Raw genomic sequence first — 8,302 nt, 5'->3', positions numbered from 1 at the left:
AGAAAGGGCTACATAAACCAGAGACTGCATCAGCCTGAGACCAGAAGAATCTGATGGTGGCCGGCTACCACCAATGACCACCCTGACAGGGAACATGACAGAGAATCCCTGATGGAGCAGCAGAAAGGTGGGGTGCAGAACTCAAATTCTAGTAAGAAGACCAGACTTAATGGTCTGACTGAGACTGGAGGAATACCGGAAAGCATGGCCCCCGGATTCTCTATCAGCCCAGAACTAAAACAATTTCCGAGGCCAACTCTTCAGACAGCGATTGGACTGGACTGTGGGACATAAAGTGATACTTGTGACGAGTGTGCCTCTTAGCTCAAGTAGATACAAGAGACTAAATGGGCAGCTTCTGTGTGGAGGTGAGATGGGAAGGCAGAGAGGGTTAGGAGCTGGTTGAATGGACAGGGGGAATCGGGGGTGGAAAGGAGGAGTATGCTGTCACAGTAAGGGGAGAGCAATTAGGGTCACATAACAATGTATGCATGTATAATGTATGTATAAATTTTTGTATGGCAGACTAACTTGAAATGTAAACTTTATTTAAACTACAACAATAAAAATAAAGAGGTATTCTGGCAAACTGGATGCTGACTTTTCCTCTGACAAATCTGTGGCCTTGAGTTCATCATTTAGTCTCTCTGGACAGCTGGTTTCAGTCCATGTAATTAAAAAATGTCACGTAGAATTGTGGTTTTCAAACTTTAAGCACATGAAGGCCATTTTTATAACATCAAATATTATATAGACCATCATACAATAACAGGTTTACCTTCATTATCTACCAACTGATGTATCTGCATCTACAGCTATATCTTCTGTGCAGAAGAAGAATTGATGCCTTTGAATTGTGGCATCAGTGAAGACTATTACACATAGTGGAGACTTCCAGAAGAATGAACAAATTAGTCTGAGAAGAAATACAGCTGAAATGCTCCTTAGAAGCCAGGGTGGCGAGACTTCATCTCACTTACTTTGGATGTGTTATCAATTTTGTCACTAAGTATAATGTTCAATCATTTCATATCGGAATGTTTTTATGCATTTATGTAAATACTGTTATTGAAGTTATTTGCATATGGAATTTTAAAAAATTATTTGAAAGAAATTGTCATTCCTAATTACTTTTTAGCCATATCTCTTATTTATTAAATTAAATATTTACTTCAAATAGTCCTCAAGAGAAAAAACTACCTTGCATGAACCCACTTATTCTGGCAATACAATGCGATATAATTTTGTGGATGCCAAGTGTACTCTTTTTTCCAAGTTCCATATCCTATTTAAAATTTTGACCCACAAGGATTTACTGACACTTCATATAATTTAATGAGCTGCAGAAATTTTCTTAACAATGTTTTTAATAAACAAGAAAATTGCCTCAGTGATGCTTAGCTTGAAAAATAAATAAATGCTCTTCAAGAGAGTGTCTTGAGATGCATGCATATTTGATGCATACTTAGTAGGTACCAAGAGAATAACACGCTATATTGATTTCATAAAACAAAAAACAAGAACAAAACACAACTCAACCTTGAATGTTGTTTCTAGTTGCAAAAAGATGTATACGTACATTTTAAAATTTTCCATAGTCCCACACTTTTCTGCAAATTGTATTAATAAAATCTACCAACTCTTTTACTTTTGACCAAAATACTATATTCCAGCTTGGCTTCTCAGCTTGTTTTATATTAATTTTCTTACTAAAGTATTTAGTTGTTATATCTAATTTCGGCTCATTATATCATTCTTAACAAAAATAGACACTAATTATGTTTTTCAAGAGGGCTTGTCCTCCAAAATATTTGACAAATTCTAATAAAATATCTGAAAATAAGTGTTATATGCGTTGATAAATCAAGCAGTTACTGAAGACCTACTATATAGCAGACAGTCAGTATATCCGTGAGCAAAACAGACATAGTTTGTACTGTAACAAGAGAAATGCACCACAAACAACAGAACTAATAAACATATTCTAAGTTATACAGTAACCAACATCATGAAACAATGAAACAGAAGAAGGTACAGGGAATCACCTTCAAGCAGGCAGGCAGGGTAAGTCATTAAGGTAAGATGTGAGCAAAGCTTGAAGGAGCTGGGGAGTGTGAGGAGGAAATCCAAGGCAGAGCAATTAAGACAGAGCCGTAGTCCAATAACAGATGTGTGCCTGGCACGCGAGAACCCCAAGGTGCTGGAGCAGAAGGTGCAGCAAAGGGCAGGAAGTGGGAGATAAGGTGAAAGAGAAAACACGGAGTTTGGTCTGCCACGTAGACCACTGTAAGGCCTTTGGCTTTTCTCCCCAGAATGAGATAGGGAGCCATGAGGATATCTAGGCAATAATATTCCAGGCAGAAGAACCCAAAAAAAAAAAAAAAAAAAAAAAGCACAAGCCTGCCTGACGCAGGCCAGTGTGTAGCAGGGGCTAGAATCAGCCTGGAGTCGGCTGAGACCGCGTGCACTGAGCAATGAAGGGGAGAGGATAGGAGACGCATTCAGAAAGTAACGGGGCCAGACGTGCAGGCCCTGTAGTGACAGGCTTTGCCTTTTATTTTAATAGGATCACTCCAGATGCTCTGTAAAGCACGGAAGAGCTGTCTGTAAATTATTGTAATCATTCCTGAGAGGGTGCTTTTGCCTTGGTTGAGAGTGGCAGCAGCAGGGGTGGTGCTGAGAATGCTGAGATCCTGGATATATTTTGACTGTCTAGAGCCTGCATGATTTGCTGGTGCTTTGTAAAAGATAAAGAGTAGTTGAGGCTGACTTCAAGGATTTAGACTTGAGAAATCAAAAGAATGGGCTGACGTTCACTGAGAAGAGAGAAGGCTACAAGTAGATCAAGCTTAGGGGTGAAGAAGGAGTTCCATTTCGGAGATGGGAAGTTCAAGATGTCCATTATATATGCAATGAAGACGTCTGATAAGTAGTTGATTGCATAAGTCTGGAATTCTGGACAAGCTGAAGATAAACATTGAGAGTTATCTGGGTGCATCTGCTCATTAAAACCATCAAGTAGTCAAGACAGTGAGTGTGCTTAGAGAAGAGAAGAGGTCCAAAGACTCAATCCTAGGCATTCCAAAGTTAAGAGGCCAGGGAGTTATGGAGGAGCCAGCAGAGGAGACTAGAAGGAATGGCCATTGAAGTTGGCAGAAAAACAGGAGAGCACGCTGTTCCATTAGCCAAGTGAAGACCGTGTTTAACACAGAAGGCGGTGATGGATTGTGTTGAATTCTGCTTTCAAGTCAAGATGTTAGGACTGAAAACGGATGACATTGACCATAGCAGTATTGGTGAGGTGGTGAGGTGAAAGCTTGAATGGAGTGAGTTAAAGACAGATAAGAGAGGAATTGGAGAGAGTGAGTATAGACAACACTTCCTAGGAGTTTTGAAAGAAGAGGGATTGATGAATGTGCTTATAGTTGAAGAAAAGTAGAATCAGAAGAGATTTATATTTGCTTACCTGCTTTTTAAGATGAAACAAAGAAATATTTGGTTTGAAAGCATGTTTTGTACCTTCACAGAAATATTTAGTACAGAGAGAAAATCGATGATGTAGGAAAGAGGGGAAAATTGCTGGAGCAATGTCCTTAAGTAGGTGAGTGGAGATGGATAGGCAAGTAAAACGGTTGATCTTCATGAGGAGCACAGATGGGCCATCTACACAAAGAAGGCAAAACCTGTGGGCACGGATGATGGTAGGGGAGTAGCTATGATGGTGGGCGCCTATGAATGCTTCTGGACGCTTTTGTTTTCTCGGTGAAATAGGAAGTAAGGTTATCAGCTGAGAGTGATGATAGGTAAGGAAGTGATAGAGATTTAAGCAGAGAGGAGAAGGCGTGAGGAAAGGGGGAGAGTGACGGGATCATGGAAATGCTGAATGGCTGCTTGGCTGTCCTATGCACAGGTTTGTGTTCACGAATTTCAAGACCAATCAGCATGGTTACGTGTTTTTCTCTAGTTACACTCAGCTCTACGGGTGCAGTTGCTGAATAATGCAGAGTTGGATTTAGCTACAGGTGGGTGTTTTGCCAGTGAGAGAGGGGCAAGGCAGTTGCAGGTGTTTGCAAAAGTGTGATTATAAAAAGTTGCCCATGGAATTAAAGTTGGGTATGGAGGCAAACAATGATACGAGGGAGAGGTGAGAGAAACCAGGCAAAAGTGGGAGAAGCAATGAATTGTAGGTCCCAGTGAAGTTCGTTAATGGCTAAGTAAATGTTTCACGTTCCAAGTCCTGGCATACTACCTTGCATATAATCTCTGTCCAATAAATATATTAAGGATTGGTTAGCTATTTGCAATAGTCCAGTCCCTGGAATGTGTTGTTTACAAAATTAGGTTTAAACCTTGTAGAAGAATGTAATGTTTTAGAACAGGAAGGAACCTTAGCAAGCATCTATCCAAACGCCCACATGTTTTTGGACGAGGGAATGTTTAAGGTAAGGGAGCTGCCTGTAGTTACCTAGCTATGAAACGGAAGCAGAAATCAGGTTGCGGGTTCCTGTCTAGTGGTTCTGCTGCACCCCCACGTGTCTAGACTGAGTCCTTATTACCTCAAGTCCTGTTCAAGGGCAGCATTCTCACTGAAGATTAACTGGTGGGGCCAGCAAGCCAACCCAAGCGGATGTGGGAGGGAGGGAGGGAGATACGTGAGTGGAGGAGGAACAACATGCCTTAGGTCTTAGGGGTTTATACTTTTATTAAATTGTTTATTCAGTCAAGATGTGGGAAAACTAACAACAATTCTAGAATCTTTATCCTGAAGTTTCAGTATACCCTTGTGGATCTCTTCTGCTGGTTTTGCACTGCATGCCTTCCGCCTCTTCTTCAATCTTCTACCCGAACTCACAAATATGTACGATTCTGGCACCTTTGATGGGTAAATGATTCTAGGTGTTTACTCATCCCTGAAAGAACCCTGCCACTGCACTAAGGGCAAGGTGATGTGTTCACAAGATCTGGCAATGCACACCAGACCTTTCTGGTGTTATTATTGTTGTCGTTGTTGTTAGGTGCGTTGAGGTGGTCCCACGCTTGAGCCCATTGTTGCAGCACTGTGTCAATCCATCTCATTGAGGTCTTTCTGCTGCTTCCATGAGCACTGATTGTGGATCCAAATAAAATTAAATCTTTGACAACTTCAATATTTTCTCCATTTATCACGATGTTGTTTATTGGTCCAGTTGTGAGGATTCTTGTTTAGTTTATGTTGAGGTGTAATCCATATTGAAGGCTGTAGTCTTTGATCTTCATCATTCAGTGCTTCAAGTCCTCTTCACTTTCAGCAAGCAAAGTTGTGTCATCTGCATAACGCAGGTTGTTAATAAGTCTTCCTCCAATCCTGGTGTCGCATCCTTCTTCATATAATCCAGCTTCTCGGATTATTTGCTCAGCATATAGATTGAGTAAGTATGGTGAAAGGACACACTGAAGCACACCTTGTCTGAATTTAAACCACGCAGCATCTCCTTCTTCTGTTCGAACGACTGCCTCTTTGGTCTAGGTACAGGTTCCTCATGAGCACAATAAAGTGTTCTGGAATTCCCATTCTTCGCAATGCTATCCATAATTTGTTATGATCCGCACAGTTGAATGCCTTTGCATAGTCAATAAATATGCCTTTGCATAATCAATATTAGACTTTCCTAGAACTCTTAAAAAATGAATAGCAATTTGTTCTTAGGTCTATTTACAAGTTTGGAAGTAAACATATAATTCTAATCTAAAACCATCTGTGGTATTCTACAACTTACCCATTGCTGTCGAGTAGATTCCGACTCATAGCGACCCTACAGGACAGAGAAGAACTGCCCTATAAGGTTTGCAAGGAGCAGCTGGTGGATTCGAAGTGCCGACCTTTTGGTTAGCAGCCGACCTCTTAAGCACTGTGCCACCAGGGCTCCAAAATCTGTAACTTATTTTACTTAAATTTCTGTCAACCTAACGTGATGGCAACAACTTTGGAATGCAGAGTTTTCAATGTGTCTACCAGTATGCCTATTAATGGTTATTTAGAACAATTTGCTCTATAGAGAACATTTTAAGAACCGTGTAGTATTGCAATAAAAAGTAACCATATTATTATGCCTACATTCTCTTCTAATCTATTTGTCTTCCTCAACAAACTACAACATAAAAGGGCGGGCGGAACCCCTACGATTTAAAAAATATCTTTTAGTAAGGTAGGCAAATGCATGGTTACAAGGAGGCTGCTGGAAGGAGGATGGGTGTGGTGAAAAGAAATTGTATTCTCATGCAGTAATTTGCATTAAAATATATGCCAGATGTTTAGTGATAATTTATGGGCAATGCATTCCCTTTGGTTGTTGTCATGTACTGAAAGAAAAATACTAGTTACATATAGGAAAATCTGAACCATTGGCCATGCCTAGTGCACGATTTATGTCTCAATAAGCTATTGCAGAGTGATCGGGAGAGTTCTAGCACAGTTAAGCTTGTTTGATGCATAATTAACGGCAGATTCTGCCTAGAAGCTGCTCTACTGGTCTTCAGTGCATGGTTCCTTTGAGCAATTTACCTATTGTTTAAAGTGTTAATATTCATTTTAATTTCCCCTCAAAAATATGATGATTAGCATTTTTATTTCCCTCCACTCAGAATGTCCCAGTTAGGCCTTGAGAAACAAAGGCTAAGCGTGAGATGTGACCTGATTTCTGTTCCACTGAAGATAGCAGCAAAGTAGATGCTGAGGTCTCAGAGTACTTCCACCCTCTGCAAAGCTGAACCACACAGCCTTTGATGGTTTGTACTCTCACATGCTGCTACTTTGGTACCACTTCTTATACCCAGTTCTCCAGTTCAGTCATTAGGTCTCCTGATAGTGGACCATGTTATTTTGTCCCTCTCTTCCAAAGAACATACTCTTACTCATCCCACGTGACTACGGACAGATGGCTAATCTCTGTGATCTGCCCATCCTCCACCACAGAAAGGGTACATGACGGGATACTGACCATCATGGTGTCCCATTTATCTCTCTACAGGGGTTGGTTCAAGGGATGGAGACAACTTTCAAGCAGGACTAGAGTCCTCCTGTGAAAACTGACATGTAGATACTGAGGGAAAAAGGCTCCTTCTACCTTTGGATTACTGGCTCTGAAGATACAGGTGGGAAGTACCGATAGCCGTCATTCCCACCACATGGAGAAATCTGTTTGCAGCAGGAAGCAACAATGTTAACAAGAAAAAATGAAACATAAATAAATGGAGAGATAAAGAAAGAGGTAAAGATAAAGATAGAGATAGCAATAGAGGTAGAGGTGGAGAGAGAGCGAATGAGCTCATTACTCACCGTATCATTTAAACTCTAGATTCAAATGAGCATTAAGTCCACTCAACCACTGAAGTTAGTTTTGTAGGTCAATAAGTTGCCTTTTCTCACTGAACAGTCTGGGGTCAGTAGGCACCACTGTCTTCAAATACCTTCTATTTTATCTTCTTTCTATCTCTTGAAGATACCTTAAGCAGTTCCCTTAACTTTTCTGGTCATTTGTGGTTATTGGAACAATCATATGCTCATATACTAAAAATCGCACTCCAATCTAAATCAAAACTTTAATCTTTCTTCCAATTCAAAACTTCTCTTCTTCCCAGCTTGGGAATTCCCTGAAATTCCAAGGACCAGCAACCAGAAAGGAGGGAGCCACAAGGAAGAGTAGAACATGCTTTCACTCTTGGTGTCCCAGCTTCTTTTCCTACTCTGGCTGCCTGGAGGAGAAGGGAGAGAAGTCCTTTTTGAACATACTTTTGTAATTTGCCTGTTTATTCCTCCTGTTTGGCAAATGTGATATGCTCAATTCGTCTACGTTTCTGTATTCCTTAGGGCCCCCATCCTCAGCCAGGGACCAGTCTGACACTTCCCTTTCTCTGCAGCCCTCATGGGAGAAGTCTTTTAAGCCAAGCTCTAGGTCAGCTACCTGTTATGGAATTCACTTGGCCAGTTAGGAAACATGGCAACCCACTTTCCCCCAAATTCAAGAAGAGCAAGTTTCTCACATTTCTGCCCTACCTTTTTGTCCACTTGTTGGGGGACACTCCAGCCTTTTTGCTCTCCAGCTTCTCTAGGAGAGTCAGTCCACAATCTCTTTGTTCAAATATTACCCACAAATTCCAGGGGATGCCTCTCAGGCCCTCCCAGGATGTTCTGGCTTCACACTGCTCCATCCCAGGGAAGCAAATGTTTGGTGAGCTTTTACAGCTCAGCAAGTCTCCTCTTCTGGTAAGTACATCCCACATCAGTAAAAGATTCTCTTGGGCATCCATTAATTGACTTGGAAAC

The sequence above is a fragment of the Trichechus manatus genome, unplaced genomic scaffold, assembly GCF_000243295.1.
Source record: "Trichechus manatus latirostris isolate Lorelei unplaced genomic scaffold, TriManLat1.0 scaffold00102, whole genome shotgun sequence".
NCBI classification, from domain to species: Eukaryota; Metazoa; Chordata; class Mammalia; order Sirenia; family Trichechidae; genus Trichechus; species Trichechus manatus.
This window is presented reverse-complemented; position numbering follows the sequence as displayed.